Here is a 17,991-nt window from a genome sequence, read left to right on the forward strand (position 1 = left end):
TTGGTGATGTGGACTGTTTAGCAAGGACATGGTCTGCTCTGATACAGGTGTACTGCATTGAGGACTCAAATCTCATAAGGTGAATTGTCAGTGATATGATTTTCTGAAATAGGGGAACACTCGTGATAAAGTGAACAATGAAACAAAATACAATCTTCCCTCAGTTTTCATCATTGTTGCATTCCTGGACATTGCTTTGTATGTGAAAACCATGCAAAAAGTATTTTGTGCTTCTGCACTGAACAGTGCTGGATTCTAAGATTAGATAATCATGAGTGGGGTGTTTACCTACCTGAATGTGCAGTAGGACATTTAGAGGTCATACCAAGGATAGGATGATGTTTTGTCAAGTGGGACCATCCCATCCATTGCAGGACCTCTTAACCAAATACCTGCCAGTGGTGCCAACCAATCACTGTAATGACCAAAAATCACCACTGGAAATTTCCAAAATGCCCCCTAGGGGGTGGGACAACTCCCTCAAGAGCTACTGATTAAATAAACTGAGTCCTCCTTTAGGGTACCTTTAATAGATCACAGGGTAGATGAGCATCAAATGAGTTAATATTTATAAAGAGTTGAGAACAAGGCATGGCATGTTGTAAGCTCTGTACATGTATTTATTATATACATAAACAAATAGAGTCAATGACAATCAAAATATGCCAAGTTTTTCTTAAGCAAATGAGCAATTATGAAGGCTGAGCCCATGTGACCTGCTGATGTTTTTAATGGTATAAAATGTACACAACTTATGGTGTGTCATCATTTGTGTAAAAAGAGAGGAAAAATAATCTATATATTTAATCTATATATTTGCATTTATAAACAAGGATACATAAGAAATTAGTAATGTTGTTTGCCCCTGAAAAGGCGAACTGCATCCCTGAGGGAGAGTGTCAGAGGAAGACTCTTCACTGTACACACTTTGAAACTTTGGTACTTTGAACAAAGTGAATGAAATGCCTAATTCAAAATAAATAATACACACTTTTAAATTTAAACAATTTAACATATACTTCAAGATAACAAGTATCTGTGTAGTAATGAGATATGATTAGAATTTCCATAAATGACAGTATTATTTACTTTTTATAACCAAACCAACTTTCTGTGGTTTTTCTCTTCTTACCTGGTTCTCCATTCTCTATTATTAAAGTCAATGTCAACAATATTTCCTGATCCTGTATAGTTTAATTTTCAGTAAACTAGAACTACATTTATCTCACTGACATCCAAACCCAGCTCACTTCCTCCAGTCCTTAGGTGCCTGGGACTTTGGAGGCTTGTAGACAATGAAAATTCTGCATACTAATCTTAACTTGTTGGACTTTCCTAAAGAGTGGGACCATGGCCACCATGCAGCCAGTACATGGGAGAGATGAGGCTGGCAGGACACATGAGAAGTGTAGAAGGCATAGCAAACAAGGATTGAAGTATCTGGGAATTTCAGGACCATAGAATCTCATTGGAAGGAAGCTTTAGAGACTATCCAGGTTACTCCTCTTTTCTCCTCCCACCTCCCTGCTTCCCTCTTCTGTCCTTCCATCTTCTCCCTCTCCTTTCCCTCTCCCCTTCCTTAGGAGATGATGAAACAGAGGTTCAAAGATAACTTTCTCCAACATCATCCAGCAAGTGAGTGGGAATGCAGACCCAAGTCTTCTTTCTCAGAAAAAGGATGCAGATATAAGAGGCTATTCCCCTGTCTTCTCGACCTTTCTCAGTGTCTGCTTTATTTCCCTTCCAGTGGGGATGACAGGCAGGGAAGGGTAGGTGAAGAGGTTAGGCATGCAGGCTTTTCTGTCCTGCATCAAAGTCTAGAAAACAGTTGGATAGCACCTAAAGGACCATAGTTTTCAAACTGAGGCAATGTGACTGCAAACTGGGAGTGATAAACAGGACACGAACCCCTGCTGGCATTAGGCATGATGCAGACTGACCAAGAAGGTAGCCTTCAGGGCCCACCTGTGCTTGATGCCAAAAACGTGGCCTCTGTGTACTGGTGCCGAATCGAATCTCGGAGACAGTTTTGGGTGAAGTAGAAGAGAATAGCTTTATTGCTTTGCCAGGCAGAGGGGGAGACAGTGAGCTCCTGCCCTTGAAAACTGTGTTTTGATGAGGAGTGTTTATAGCAATTGGTCAAGGGCAGGGTTGCTGATAAGATCAGGGTGTGTGCTGGGCCTGCACTTCTTTAATCTTGTCTCAGGTAATCTCTTGATGAGCTTCTCTAGTTCCTATAATCTGGCCTCAGGTGGCCTTCTCTGGAATGAAGAATGCTGACATCTTCCATGTGTTGGGGGTTTTAGTTCTATAAAGAGCTCAAAGATACTGTTCTGTGTATCCCTTGAGGGGGAACCAGGACCCTGTCCCAAGGCTGCACCATCGTTTCCTGGCTCCTCCTCCCTTGTCTCTGCATCCCCTCCCTTCCTTGATTAGCACCTGTCCTATGAATCTGCCCTTTGGGACTCAGGGAAGGTCATGGAGGCTGGAGTCTGTTCCCTACGAACAAGGAATGAGGGACACGGACAGGCTTCCATGCCCAGAAGCCCCACAGGGTGCTGCTCGGTTTCACGCTCACCAAGGAGCACGAGGCGGGAGTGGGGGGGTGGGAGGTGGTAAGAGCAGACAGAAAACACCTTCCTGGCTGCGGTGTAAACCTTCCTCTCAATGTCAGTGTGTCAGAAGACTCATACTGTATCCCTCCTGCAGGCACCTCATTATAACTCAAAGAACCTTTCTTAAAAATAACCTGTAAAACCCTTATTTGCATGGACTTTGCAACAAAGAGTGAAGTATAAACTGACATCCCAGTACGAAATTCATCATGGATTTGGGAACACCGTATGCTTCCCTTTCCGGTGGGGGGAATGGAGACGTCAGAAATGATCCCCCCTCGCCTCAGAACGAGCGTTCCTGCAAGGCTTCCTTTTCTTGGTTTTTTTTTCTCTCTCCACTACAAAGGAAAAGATAATTAAAAAGATTCCCAGGTCTATTTTCAAATTATGTCAGAAAAGCAGATTAAAGATTTTATGCTTAGGAAAATGGCGATAAATATTCAAACATAAATTATGGCAGTATTAATAATTGCACATTTGTGCTAAGTAACTAGAAAATTATTTGAGCATTAATTCCATTTACATATGTTCATTTAGATTTGTATCCCTGAAGCATGCAAGTATTTGGGGTTTGAAACATTTAATCACTTAGTAAGCAGCCCTCAATAAGATTGCCATTTATTTATTGTCCTTATTGATTTTCCTACACAGGAGAACGCTTGTGGTGAATAGAAACTGACTGCTGAAGTGAAAGAACTCTATCTTTTCTAGTGCAGAACAAAAGCGCATTTTTTTTTTTTTTTTTTTCCAAGAGCAATCTGTTTTCTTCAGATCATTCCAGCTCAGGGCCAGAATGCTGCTTCATTCATTTGTTCGAAACTCCTCTCCCATTAGTATGGCATCTTGTTGTTTCTAGACGGACACACATTGAATAGCACTTGGTTTTCTGTTCAAGTTGAATTTTCGAAGTAAGTTTCTGTCTGGAGCGTGATGGACAACCCAGCCTCCCAGGAGCACATTTGGTTCTTAGCTGATACAGGGGACCTGCCAACAGGAAACCTTGGAAAGACCTAGAACCCAATTCATCAGTCCAGACATATCATCTTCCTTAATCTGTTTCCAAAGAAATCTCCTGGGTGACTTCGTTGTAAAGTTTTCATAAAGAAGAGGACCTGAAATAAGCACAACAGGCCTAATAACGAGAACATGGAGGCCTGAGAACACTCATCAGAACTGTCCGGGGTTCCCAAAATCCGACTCAAACCAGCTCAAGTGAAAAAGATTTCAAAGTTCAAGGACATCCTCCTCCCAAGGGGGTGGAGCATGACTCCCACCCCTGCACTTTGTGACTTCCTTCCAAACAATAGAGTGTGGAAAGGAGGTGGGGTGGGGAAAGAATGAGGCAGCAGAGGCACTTGGCAGACAGAGGTGTTGGAGGCTACCACTGCCAGAGAAGACGGCCCTGACATTCAGAAGGTGGTCTGGCTCTCACAGTTAGACCATGCTCTTCTCTGATGAGATCCAATCTCACAGATACCAAACTCAGTTATTCTGAGACCATGATTAAGTGAGACAAAGCAAGGCCACTTTATACCTTTATCTAAGCACGGGCAAAAACGAGGTCACTATGCCGCCCACAAAATACCACACACCACCCTCTCTCAGCCAGAGTGAGTGACTGCACCTCTTCACCATGACAGCTTTTTCCGTGTGCAGCCTCCCCATAGATAAGATGTAGATATAGCTATATCTGTCTATGTAGGTAGATAAGTATAGATAAGGATCAATAGCCTTTGGCTAGAGATTTACTATATCCATCCTTGGAAGAGGAAAAGAAAAAGCATGAAAAGAAATAGCTAGTTTAAAATCCAGATTCTGATTTTATAGATGTAAAATGTCCAGGCTGCTACAAGATGAATACAGCTTATATTCATCATGTCCAGCCGTGCTCAGACAGCACTTCTTTCTGCAGGATGTCCAGCAGTGTTGGTGCCGGCTGACAGAAGGAAAAGCCAGGCTCAAGGAAGGATATTCACTTAGAAGAAAGCAACAGTAGTCATCCACACTCCTTCCTGACTGCGTTCTGTTGCAGAAAGCTTCATCAGTTCAGTAATTCTAGTTAATCTAACCAGATAGTGTAGTTTTATTTTACAGCCGTGATCTTCTATTTTGGTGTCAGTTTTTCAACAAAGTATTAATTATGGGGAGGAAAAATTTTGTGCTAGAATCCTCTCCCTATAGATACCAATCATAGAATTGCCCTGCTCTCTGTCCATCTAGAGCTTACAGTGTAGAGGAAACCCTCAGTTCCTTAGACCGGCCCCCAAACCATCCAACCAAAGCCCAAAGTCTGTGGTAGGTTCTTTCTAGCACCCTCTGCTGAGACTCCCACAGCTCTCCATGGTGTGTGCTCCCTCAGTGCAGGGAGTGACAAACCTAACTCGTTTAACTGCAGCAGTGTTCTTGGTGGTTGCTGATTGAAGGGCATTCACAGCATCGTCAGTGACAATCATGTACCCTTGATAAAATATGATGAATCTGCAGTCTTCCTTCCCCAAACCTCACAACCCCAGACTAAGCATGGGAAAAGGGTCAGACAAACCAACACTGAGGGACATACTGCAAAATACCTGACTAGTCCTCCTCAACACTGCCAAGGTCAACAAAAACCAAGGAAGGTCTGGGAAGCTATCACAGCCCAGAGAGGTCCAAGACCTGAAGGTTAAACGTAATGTGGAATCTTGGATGGGATCCTAGAACAGAAAAGGGGTATTATGGGAAAACTAACGAAATTGTAATAGAGAATAGAATTTAGTTAACAACAAAATTTTCTTTTTTTGAGATAGAGTTGCCTTCAGGGTACAATTAAAATGATGTTGATAATGTTTCTCTCCCCATCTCTCCATCGTTTCCCCGTGTTGGTCATTTCTCAGGCAGACTTATCTTACTCAAAGCAATGAGGCTGCTGCAGTTTAGGCACATGTGGTCCATGTCGGCTTGAGAACCCAGAGTAGATTCTCCAGTTGACCCTACCTCATCCTGCCTGGGCCAACTGTTAATTCCTGGACTAAGATTCAGCCGTCAGTTACACACAAACCCCATAGACCAGGAAGATTATTGGAGACTGAGGGCAGCTGGTTTCCCAGAAGAAGGGACACAGTATGACACAACCCAAATCTAGCCCAGTGAGAAGAGGGCTTGAAGGGCAGCTACACGTGGCCTCGGGAAAGCCACATCACCACCACCAGCCCCGTTGCTTCATCTGCAGGATGGGAGGGTCTCTAACTTACCAACACCCCCCCCCCCCCGCCCCCGCCCGAGTCAGTCCCCAACAGGGGTCCTTCTGCCTGGTATTGCTCGTGTCACTAGAACGAGAGCAAGTTTGGTTCGAGCTGGGCTCTGGCGCACGCGCTCTCCTGACAGCCCGTGGGCGGGGCTGCTGTACAGGGATCTTGTCAGTGGGGAGGGGAGGGGGCGGGGTTCTCGCGAGGCGGGGCAGGTGCGCGGCTCACGCTCCAGATCCAGCGCCCGGCAGGCGCAGCGTCTCTGCGCACGGCCCGCCGCCGCCATCTTGAATCGAGTGTGGTGTGGCGCCTTCTGAGGTACTGGCGCAGACATTCCGCACCGGGAACTCTGGTCTGAAGCGCCGAGTGCAAGGCTTCTGTCTGCACGCGACCCCCTGTGAGCAAGTGACACCAGACTGAGCATAAGGAGAAAAAAAAAGGTTAGACTTTATTTTATTGCCCAGATTCTATTTTTATTTCCTGGGAATTGTTAATGGGCTTTGCCGGTGACATAACCACAGAGGAGCAGTGGAAAGATCGAATGTGATGTCATTTGTCCAAGTGCCTAGGATGAGGCGATGTTCAGTGAACGTTAGTTTGATCTGCGCCTTTCCTGGTCAGAGAATTAACATGAGTAATTCTACTTGCGTGTGAAGAGTTAAGCAATTATAAGAAGGCCACACTAGTGCATTAATAGAACTGCATTGCTGCCGTGAGAGTGAAGAGTCTTTTATGCTATTAACCTGTGTAAATTTTAAGTTTTTTAAAAATAGTAAGTTATGTAGGTCGCCGCGTTATCCCTGTAACTAACTGCAACGTTAGCTATCACATTCTCATTGTTGACTAATTTATCTTTAAAGACTCAAGAATGCAATTCAAGTCATTACTACCTGTGCCGTATTTCATTTATGGCCTCTGTGAGTCATGAATCTTCTTTCTATAACTGAAAACGTTTAATGCAGTTAATTCAAGAGGTCTGTCACGTATGTTGTACAATCAAACTTAACTCAAATTGCATAAATTGGTGTTGTATTTTATGATCACGTCCTGGAATTCCCACACAAAATATGACACTGTTCCTAGTAACAGTGGTTGGGTTGGGGGGAATAGAGAAGAATTGTGTTCTTCTTTCTTCATCTTAATGAAGCTTTCATTAATTGTTTTTTCTTGAAATATCTTTGCGATGCATTTCTTGATTTTTTTGAACTTCTGGATTATATAAACTCACGTTGCTTCTATTTGATTTTGATTGCTTTCTTGGCCTAGTTTCCCTGCGAGTATTTGGTAAGATTGAAAATAATTTTTAGTTGCGTCTTCTCATTGTGTCTATGCTAACGTACTAATGGTTGGTTTTGGGAGCATTGCTACAATCTAATGTCTTTATCTTTGGCTGGATTTTTAAAGGGGTATTTTATTGCCTGTCATTACCATTCACAGTAGCTTCTGGGCACTGTCATTCCAGCAGCCTAGTGCGAACCCCAGTGCCACGGGCCGGGCCCTCTGTGCTTAGAGAGAATCCACGCCTTCCCCAAGAGCCACATCTTATTCCTCCAGCAGCTCTGCGTTTTGGCACACTTTTGATTTTTTTTTTAAATTAATTAATTAATTAATTAATTTATTTATTTATTTATGGCTGTGTTGGGTCTTCGTTTCTGTGCAAGGGCTTTCTCTAGTTGTGGCAAGCGGGGGCCACTCTTCATCGCGGTGCGCGGGCCTCTCACTATCGCGGCCTCTCGTTGCGGAGCACAGGCTCCAGACGCGCAGGCTCAGTAGTTGTGGCTCACGGGCCCAGTTGCTCCGCGGCATGTGGAATCTTCCCAGACCAGGGCTCGAACCCGTGTCCCCTGCATTGGCAGGCAGATTCTCAACCACTGCGCCACCAGGGAAGCCCCACACTTTTGATTTTTCGTTGTAGATGTGTTGTTAAAGTTTCAACATGAGAGATAATGCCTTTTAAGATGAGGATAAGCTCCTTGATGCCTGTGGTGATATAATTTGCACAGTATGTTCCCAGCCTTTGCCTAGACTGCAGCACGACCAACGATAGCACATCCCCTATGGGTGGCTATTATGGCACTTGAGAAATTCTCCAGGAGTGAGACCATGATGCTGAGGGACCAAATCCACCTCCTCATCTGTCAGAAGGGTGACAATGTGGTTTTGCAAAGCGCGTATTGAAATCTTTCCGCTCGGATGTCTTGATTTGTTTCCTCATGGTGGAATATGTCTTTGTGTTGTACTTGGACAGAACCAAATGGATGAGCGTGGTCACCAGATTCAGGCAGCACACCTGCCTTGGCTTTGTGCTGCCCTGATGTGCTTTGCTGCCCAAAAGATACAGGCAGAGACCTGACATTCAGACGAGTTCCACAAACATTCCTGACCATCCACTGTGCACCAACCACCAACCACAGAGCTGGTGGTGGCACAGAAATAAGAAAAGGCCCCTGTTGTTAAGGAGCTGGCATCCTAATCTGTTTGCTTCAAAGTTGGCATTTCTGTCCTCATTCATTCAAGAAACGTGCGTTGTATGCTCGCTATAGTGCAGGCACTGGGCTAGGTATTATGGATAGAGGGGTGAGCAAGGCACACAAGACATGATCCCTGCCCTCGTAGAGTTAAAATCTAGCCCTATTTCTAGGTTAGAAAAAAGACCAGGAGAAACGAGCTTAACTGACAGCAATAACCATGCAGACAGCACGCAGTTTTAAAAAGTAACCTTCAACAACCGGCAGTCCAGTGAGTGGGCCGCATCGGGAGAGCAGGGCGGAGGGGACTCGTCGCCAGACCCCATCCTCCTGGTGCGTGTTCTCCGCTCAGTCACGGCCGGAGACGGGGGACCGGGACCGTCGCTGGGCGAGGTACGACTGACTGCTGGGGAGGGAACGGCTTCCTCACTCCCCATGCTGGGCCAGTTCCGGGCCCCGGAATGCGCTTCCATCCAAGGTTTACAGCAGGTTGACCTCAGCCGGAGCGAGCACGTCGACAAATTTTCGCCATCACCTTCGGCCAATATCACCACCCTTGTGCGTGCATGAAGAAAGGTGACTTTTGCTTTTGTTTCCTTTTTTCCCCGCTGTCCTCTTTCACCTCGCTGCCGCCGCAACGAAGGAACATCCATCAGTGAGACGAATAAAAATACGGTAATATTTAAAATAAAAAATAAATGAATAGAAAGTAACCTTCAAGGAAAAATCAAAATGGCTTCTTGAAATCTCTGATAGCCTGATGACCACGAGACTCTTGCTGCTGCTTCAGTGTCTCAGGGTAAATGCAAACCTCTCTCCCTCACTCTCTCATCTACAAAATACACCTGGCTTTCTCTTTATATCTCATCAAGTGGAGAAAGTGTTGAACTACTATTTAGCTGCTATATCCTAGGAGGGTGCCGGTCTGGGGTTTTATTTTGCGACAAAAAAGTATTGCTTGCTACACAAATGGATAGGAAACCAAATACTTTCCCAGTGTTTTAAGATAGATTGAGGGATAAAGCAGCAAAGAGATTTTCTAGACCTCATGGAAACTGGTTATTTTAAACTACTATTAGGTTACCCTTCATATTAATTTGGTGTGCAATGGGACTTTTTGACTAAAATTTGCATTTGGTTATAATTAATACTCTTTAAAGGGCAAAGTGCATATGATTCCAGGGGGAAATAATTCACTGGAGTAGTTTATACTGTTGCTTTCTCTAAGGTAGTGGTTCTCAAATGGGGGCAATTCCCCCTTCCCCAGGGGACTTTGGCAATGTCTGGAGACATTTTTGGTTGTCACAACTGAGGGAGGAGGTGCTATTGGCAACTAATGGACAGAGGCCAGGGATGCTGCTAAACATCCCATGATGCACAGGACAGGTCCACACAACAAAGAATTATCTGGCCCCAAACGTCAATAGTTCCAAGGCTGAGAAAGCCTCTTGTAAAATAATCCCACTGTAGAGACAGTGCTACCTGTGATGTGTGGGTTAAATTGCCAAAACCAGAGGAATTTTGTGAAAGCTTTCTCCTCCTGCTCTCTGATTATCTTCTTTGTCTGTTTATCCGTCATTTAGTTCCCTTGTGTTGTAAAGCTTTTTGTGTTTTTTTATGGACTCAGTACTTAACTATATGAGCTTTTCATTGCCCATTCTAAAATTGTGACTGGTTGTAATGTAAATTGTATAACACATCTCTCTGCAGCCTCAGATTCTGCAACTTAAACCTCCTAGGCTGCTTATCTGTCTTCCACCACCTACCTGCATTTTATGCACTGCACTTGGCATTCTTGATTGTTCCTTTCATATTAATTTCAATGGTGCCCGGAGGGTACCTCTCACCATATAATAGGTTGCTTTGTGAACAATTCCGGTAAGAGAACCATTCTGCCCAAACAGTGAGATACTCTGGAATGTAAAAAAGATACCCCTCAGTGTATCATTCATGTTTCTAGTGTAGCAGTGTATTCTGCAATTGTATTGAAATTAAAATGAAGATGAATTATTTGCTTCCCCTTTCACTTTAAAAGTGCCCCCACAGTTCCAGGTGATACTCTCAGCCACACAAAATGGTTAGAGCTTGAAAGTTACCGTTGGACATGGATGAATATTTATTTCGTACTTAAATCTGCAAATCATTAAGTATCTCTTGTCCTGAGATCATTATTTTCATCATAATGAACTTGTGTTACATTCAAGTTGTTCCAGCTTTTGATTGACCATTTGGAATATGACAGTTGTTTGTCGCATTTTGTTTGGCCGCAGCTTCCCTTAGTTCATTTGCAATTGTCCCGCGAGCGTAGTTAGCTTTATGTGATGTCTAAAGGAGCTTGCCTCTGTCTTTTCAGAAATCTTTGGCCTGATAGGAAAACTAAAAAGACTTTCTGAAAATGGTGATTTTTTTTTTTTTTAATGCAGTACTTTTAGTTGGAAAGTGGGACATTTCAGATTCTCAAAGATGCTGGATTGGAGCTGTTCACTTGAAAATCAAGTCTGTTACAGCACAAGAGCCCATTGGCATCACTGTCCTATCTGTGGATTAAGAAAAGGCACAGCAAAAAACTAAACTAAAACAGTCTGATATTTTTAAGTTGGGTCTTTCTTTGCAGAAAGGCTCTATTGCCATCTTACTCTATGGTCACTGAGTTTAAGCCTTTACAGTGAATTTGGACACTGGTGACATCACAGACCCCTCACACCCTGGCTGCCCAGCACCACACTGAGAGTCCAAGAACTGCTGATTCTTCTTCTGAGCTGTGATGCCATCTTCCCATCCCCCTCCAGGTCCAACACGCCTTCCCACACGGCCATTGGTGGGCCGGCTCCTGCCTCTTCTTCCATCCTTGTGCCGTGCTTCTGATTTATCCTGTATACATGTAGGCGTGAGTAGTCATCCTAAAACTTCAATTGCCTCACTTCCTGCACCATTTCAGAAAAGCAAAGACCAGAAGTTCTCTAGCCTGTCCATTCAGGCCTTCTGCAGTTGGGCCCTAAGATTGATTCTCTCCTCCACATTTCACTTACCCCCATCCTGGAATACTCAGTTCCAGGCAAGCAGCTTTATTCTCTGTCTTACAAAAATGCCTTTCCCTTTCTTATCATTGCCCCCCTCACCAGCAGTGAGTCATTCTTTATGAAAGTCCTGTGGAAATTCAGATGTAACCTTCATGAGCCTCCCTTGATCACCCCAGTTAAAAGGGGAAGTCTCTTCCTTTGAAATTAATTTATAGGTCACTTGTTCTTACTACTCGTTTCATTGAATTCAGGTCTCTCCTCCAATGGTCCTGCTTCAGAAAGCCTTTCCCTTTTAAAATAGCACCCCAGCCATTCTCTGTCCCTTTACCCTATTTAATCTTCCACTAAAAAGTAAGCTTCATGAGGGAAGGGCCTGTGTCTGTCTGGTTCACCACTCAGCTTCACAGCAAATAGAATAGGCCCTCAAATGTATTTGTTGAATAAATGTTTCTAGGTCCTTATCTTCTTTGTAGTGTTAGTTGTCTTTACACTGAACTGTGAATATATCTTGTCTAGATTGTGAGTTCCTTTGCAGGGGGGTGGGGGTGGGGTGATCATGTCTTACCACTTTTGCATTCTACCCCCCTTTCCTTCCCCCCTGCCCCTCCTGAAAAATAAAAAAAGAAACAAAAACAAAACCTCATGGGACCATGAACATAGTAGGCAGAATGCCTGGTACACAGTGGATGTTGAATAAAATGTTGTAATAAGAGTGTTTTCAAAAGAATATTAATCAGGCTTCTGCTTCTGGCCAAGATGAAGTAACAGGTTTTACAGATTTACTATTCCACCAGAACAACTAAAAAGCAAGACAGATTATTAGAAACAATGACTTTCAAGACATTGGACATCAAGCAATTAAGAAAAGAGATTCCCGAGAGGTGAAGAACTAATGAGATGAGTTCTATAATTGCCCCAGCTTTCTGCCTGGAGAAAGTTTCCAGGCCACAGCACAGGAGGGGGAAATCTAGGCAGAGTGCAGTGGACTCCCTGAATTGAGGAGACGGGGCAGAGAGTCCTGGGATGCCAAGGCAACTAAGAGACAGTCAGAGAGGAATACTGTAGAGGACAGAGCTGCACAAAAAGAGTTCTGGAGCTCTACAGAGTGTCCCACTAGAATATTCAAATGAGAACTGATCAGTGCATCCATATGAGGAAATTACTCAAGGCAAGGGAAGGAGTCACCCAAAAGGGTTAGAGAGAATAGTGCCTGAAGTTAATGGAGGGCAGAGAATAGTGCCTATTTCTAACAGCTACAGTGGAAAACCTCATAATTCATGGCATATTAGAGCACTATGAAGGGTCTTGATTCAGAAGTGGGGTTATCAATCCTGGACTAAACACATCTCTGGTTCCACCTAACAAAGCTTAAAAGCAAGACCCAAAAATATCAAACTGTTTCCAGATAATTTAACTGGGTCCCAGATCAAAGCTCAAGAATATTTTTAGGAATGAATGAGTAAATAATTTAAAAATTACCAAGCGTACAAAGAAGCCGAAAAATACAATTCAATCAATTGAAACTGATGGATAAATGACATCAATGATAGAATTAGTAGGCAAGGACATTAAAACAGTTATTGTGACCATATTCTATATAAAGAAGCTAGAGAAAGACTGAATATGTTAAGCATAAACATGGAAGACATAAATAAAGGACACAAGTCGAACTGCTAGGGTTGAAAACTACAACATCAAAGACTTAAAAATACACTAGATGGGATTAATGCAGGTTAAACATCAAAAGAAAAGCTTAGTAAACTTGAAGACATAGCAATAGAAACTATCAAAAAGGAAATATACAGAAAAAAAACTGACAGTAAAATGAGTGAGCATCAGTGAGCTGTGGGACAACCTCAAGTGACTTAATTTTCCTATAACTGGAGTCTCTAAAGGAGAGGAAAGAGCAGGGAAGGAAAAATATTTGAACAGCAATAACTAAAATCTTTCCGAATTTGATGAAAGCTATAAACCCATAGATAGAAGAAGCTCAACAAACCCAAGCTCAAGAAGCATAAAACTATACCGGTGCACATCATAACCAAATCACTTAACACAAGTGATAAGAAGAAATCTTAAATAAGAAACAGAAAAAAAACATATCACACACAGAGGAACAAAGATGGATGACAGCAGATTTCTTGGTGGAAATAATGCAAGCTATAAGACAATGAAGCAAAATCTTTAAAGTACTGGGGGGAAAAGAGAAAAAAAGTCTCAATCTAGAATCTTTACCCAGCAAAAATATCTTTCAAAATAAAGGCAGTACGTACATATACATACAAAAGCTGGAACAGTTCATCACCAGCAGACCTGAGCACAAGAAATGTTAAAGGAAGTCCTTCAGGCAGAAGGAAAATGATACAAGATGGAAATACACATGGAAATGAAGAGTACCAAAAATGGTAAGTACAAAGTTAAATATAAAGATTTTTTTCATATTGTTTTAATCTCTTTAAAAGATAATCTACTACTTAAATAAAAAATACCAAAGTATGATGGGTTGATAGTATATAACATATGTGAAATATATAACAATAGCACAAAGGCCAGGAAGAGAGAAATGGAAGTATATTCTTGTAAGCTTCCTATGGCAAATGTGATGCAGTGTAATAACATTTGAAGGTTGACTGTAAAAAGTTAAATATATATACTATAAACCCTAAAGCAAACAGTAAAATAACATAATAAAAAGCAATAGCTAATAAACCAACAAAGCAGGTAAAATGGAATTTAAAAAAACAATTACTTAATCCAAAAGAAGGCACAGAAAGAGGAAAAAGAGAACCAAGAACTGCTGGGACAACAAAAAACAAAAACAAAAAACATCTAGATGGTAGCTTTAGACTCCTAAATGGTTGAGTGAGGGTCTCAGCAAATCCTCTCCTCCCCAAAAGCAACATAAAACTAGAAAATGGTCACAAATAATCATTTCGGGACTCTAGGAATTGACCAACGACAGACAACAGATTGAGAAGTTATTCAATGAAACTACTGAATCTTGAAAGGAATAGTGGGAGCCTGTGGAATTTTAGCCTACAACTGCTGCCTTCTTCCCCTTCCTGCCAGCTCCACTGTGTGGTAGTTCTACCAGGATGTGGCAGAGAGGCTGCCTTTATTTCCAGCAAAGTGCAGAAAAATCTATGCTCAAGAAATACTGAAGGAAGTTCTTCAGGCTGAAAGAAAATAATAACAACTATAACTCAAATCCACATAAAGGAATAAAGAGAACCAGTAAAGGTAATTATAAAAGTATAAATATATTTTTTCTCTTATTAATTGATTTAAAAGAGAATTACACAAACAACAATTATAAAACTGTATTATTGAGCTTGCAACATATAATTATGTGACATATGTGACAATAATAACACAGTGGAGGTGCTAGGGAATGGAGGTATATTGGAGCAAGGAAATAACTCCAAATGGTAACTCAAATCCATATGAAGAAATGAAGAGTACCTACATGATAAATATGTAGGTTAATATAAAAGACTTTATGCATACATTTGTCTTCTTTCTTCTGTTAACTTCTTTGAAAGATATGATTATAAAAAGCAATATTTACAAAACTGTATTGTTGAATCTGTAACATATATAGATGAAATTATATGCTGACAGTTGCATAAAGAAGGGAGAAAGGAATGGGCTGGTGGAGAGAGGTGGGAGAGAAAGATTACAAAGGGGCATAAGGAAAGTTTTGGGGTAATGGATATGTTCATTATCTTAATTGTGATGATGATTTCACAGTTGTATATAAATGTCAGACGGTATCAAATTGTACTCTTTAAACATGTTTATTGTACGTCAGTTCTGTGTCAAAGTTTTTTTTTTTTAAGGAATACTAATCAATGAAGTATACTGCTCCAGCTTACCTACACCTTTCTCCTTCCCCAAAACAATTAACCTAAAGGTACTTAGTAGCAATCCCATAAATGCTCCTTGAACTTGTGAATGAGTAAAAGAATGAATAAATGAGCCCAGTTACCAAGCTGTTATTTATCCTAACATAAATTCCTCAATATTTTCATTTCCCGCTGAAAAAATGGGAACATACAGTTTATTCTTTCAGGACAATTTTCATGTGTAGCTGGACATTGATCCCAATTTCAGAACACTTAAAATATGGACCACGAAGTAGCTTTACAATTTATGGCTCTAAAATTTGTAGCAAACTCAAAGTGGGTGTCACACTCAGTAATTAGAGCTATTCATTTTACCATATTAAGGTGTCCAAGAATTGCTTCTGCCTGCAAACCTATTTCTTAAATCAATAAATTAGACTACAGTTCACATAAAATTAATCCAGATGATTTGTGCTTTTATAATATTGCTGTAGTTACCTATCAGAATTTAAGGTTCTATTCCAAATATTCTCTTAAAAATAACTGATTATGATGGTTATAAAAACTAGAACTCTAGGGGAAATAGCTATTGAACCTATGAAATATTTATAAACCACTTTTATTGTGGGTCCTTTCTACTGGATTCTAATATGCGTGTGCTATCATTTGTCCAGCTTCTTCCAGATATTGGGCTCTTGCTCTTCAAAGAGTAATAGGAGATTTGTGTCCCAGATAATTTATGCAGCAGCTATTAAGCAATCAATAGTATTTCAATTTCTCAAACAGTCCCTTAGCTTAGTTAGTTTCATAAAACATCATCACTTTCATACTACAAAAACAGCATCCTCCTTAAGAAAAGATCCAGATCATAATTAAATTGCATTGAAATTTTTACTTGCTCTGAAATTCTTACAGTGCTCTGATAATGGTGAGGTTGAATCCATGGGGTCCGATGAGAGGCTGTGTGCCTTTAGAAAAGAGCAGGAGCCTTGAACTCATGACCTGGGTTCAAAGTCTGGCTGATCTACTTGTGACCTTGGACAGATCCCTATCTGGTTTTCTCATTAGTTTAGACAGTGAATGTATATTACAAATGCCTTGCAAAGTACTTTTGAGGACAAAATAAGATAATAATTATTAAAAAAAAAAAAAACACCAGCATGGTGCTTAGTACATAGTATGTACTCGACAGATCAATAAATGTTAGCTTATTTACTTATTTTCATAGACTATTCAATTTTCATTTAGCATAGCAAGTAATATTAGATCTGCCACTTGCCAGCTGTGACCTTAGATAAGCTGGGTCTCGGTTTCAGCATCTGAAAAATGAGAATAATCTTGTTTTAAGGATAAAAACTAGATAATTTACATTGAAGAGTTTTGTCAGTTGCAGAGTATTTGTAAAGGTGAGATGGTTTTTATCTCTCAAAGCTTTGGCCAGGCGTGGTATTTGCTGGAGATGGGAAAGTGTTGTAACTAAATGTCAGTGGCCTCATTGGGTAGGATTCCATACTGAGTGGACAGGCCTAAAAAAAATATTTTCACTGAAAATATATGAATAACTTAGCTTGGATCTGGGTCTGTGCTAGGCCCTGGGATCCAGTGCTGAACAAGCCAACAAAATCTTGCTCAGAGAAAGCAAGGCTGTGGACCCAGGCAGCAAAGGGCCCGGAGAGGCGGGGGCAGGGACCAGTCAAATCTGTTTCCAAGTTCTGTTGTTTTTGCTTCTAAATAACTCCTCAGTCCATTCTATTCTTTTCATCTCCATCCACTACCCTAGTAAAATTGCCCTCACTGTATATCTTTGCTACTATTTATATACATGGCACTTGCTGTTCATTTCTAAATAATAATTATAAATAATAAGAACAAATTAAAAGGTTGTGTTTTTTTTAAATTTTTATTTATTTATTTTTGACTGCGTTGGGTCTTCATTGCTGTGTGTGCACTTTCTCTAGTTGCAGCGAGTGGAGGCTACTCTTTGTTGTGGTGTGCGGGCTTCTCATTGCAGTGGCTTCTCTTGTTGCAGAGCACGGGCTCTAGGCGCGCAGGCTTCAGTACTTGCAGCACGTGGGCTCAGTAGTTGCGGCACGTGGGCCCTAGAGTGCGCGGGCTTCAGTAGTTGCAGCACGCGGGCTCTAAGGCGCTCAGGCTTCAGTAGTTGTGGCACGTGGGCTCAGTAGTTGTGGCTTGCGGGCTCTAGAGCGCAGGCTCAGTAGTTGTGGCACACAGGCTTAGTTCCTCTGCGGCATGTGGGATCTTCCCCGACCAGGGATCAAACCCATGTCCCTTGCATTGGCAGGCAGATTCGTAACCCCTGCACCACCAGGGAAGTCTAAAAGGTGTATTTTTACCCTCCTTTCCAAAGTGTTTTCTTTTCTATCTTTTATTGCTAGTCAGATTTTAATGCAGTATGGGCAACAAAGGTGGCCTCTGAGATTTATGCTTTTTGGAATTTTTTTAGATTTTATTTTTAGCATAATTCATGTTTAATTTTTGTGAATGCTTTTTGGATGTTTGAAGAGAATGACAATTCTCTATTTTTGTTTAGAAAATTCTATATAGCTACTAGATCAAGCTTATAAGTTGTGCTATTCCAGTAACATTTGGGCTCACCTTTATTTTTGTCAACTTGGTCTGTAAATTTTTGAGAAATGTTTCCTGCAGCCATGATTTCCTCTAGTCTCAGTTTTCCATAAATCCTATCCCATCTACTTCCTTTTATCCAAGAAATCACTAACATTTCTTTTTCTTCTCAATGTTATAGAGTTAATATTTTAAAAAATATTTTACCTACTATGTCTAGAGCTTGGGGGCAG

Source organism: Balaenoptera acutorostrata, chromosome 16 (genome assembly GCF_949987535.1).
Source record: "Balaenoptera acutorostrata chromosome 16, mBalAcu1.1, whole genome shotgun sequence".
Classification (NCBI taxonomy): Eukaryota; Metazoa; Chordata; class Mammalia; order Artiodactyla; family Balaenopteridae; genus Balaenoptera; species Balaenoptera acutorostrata.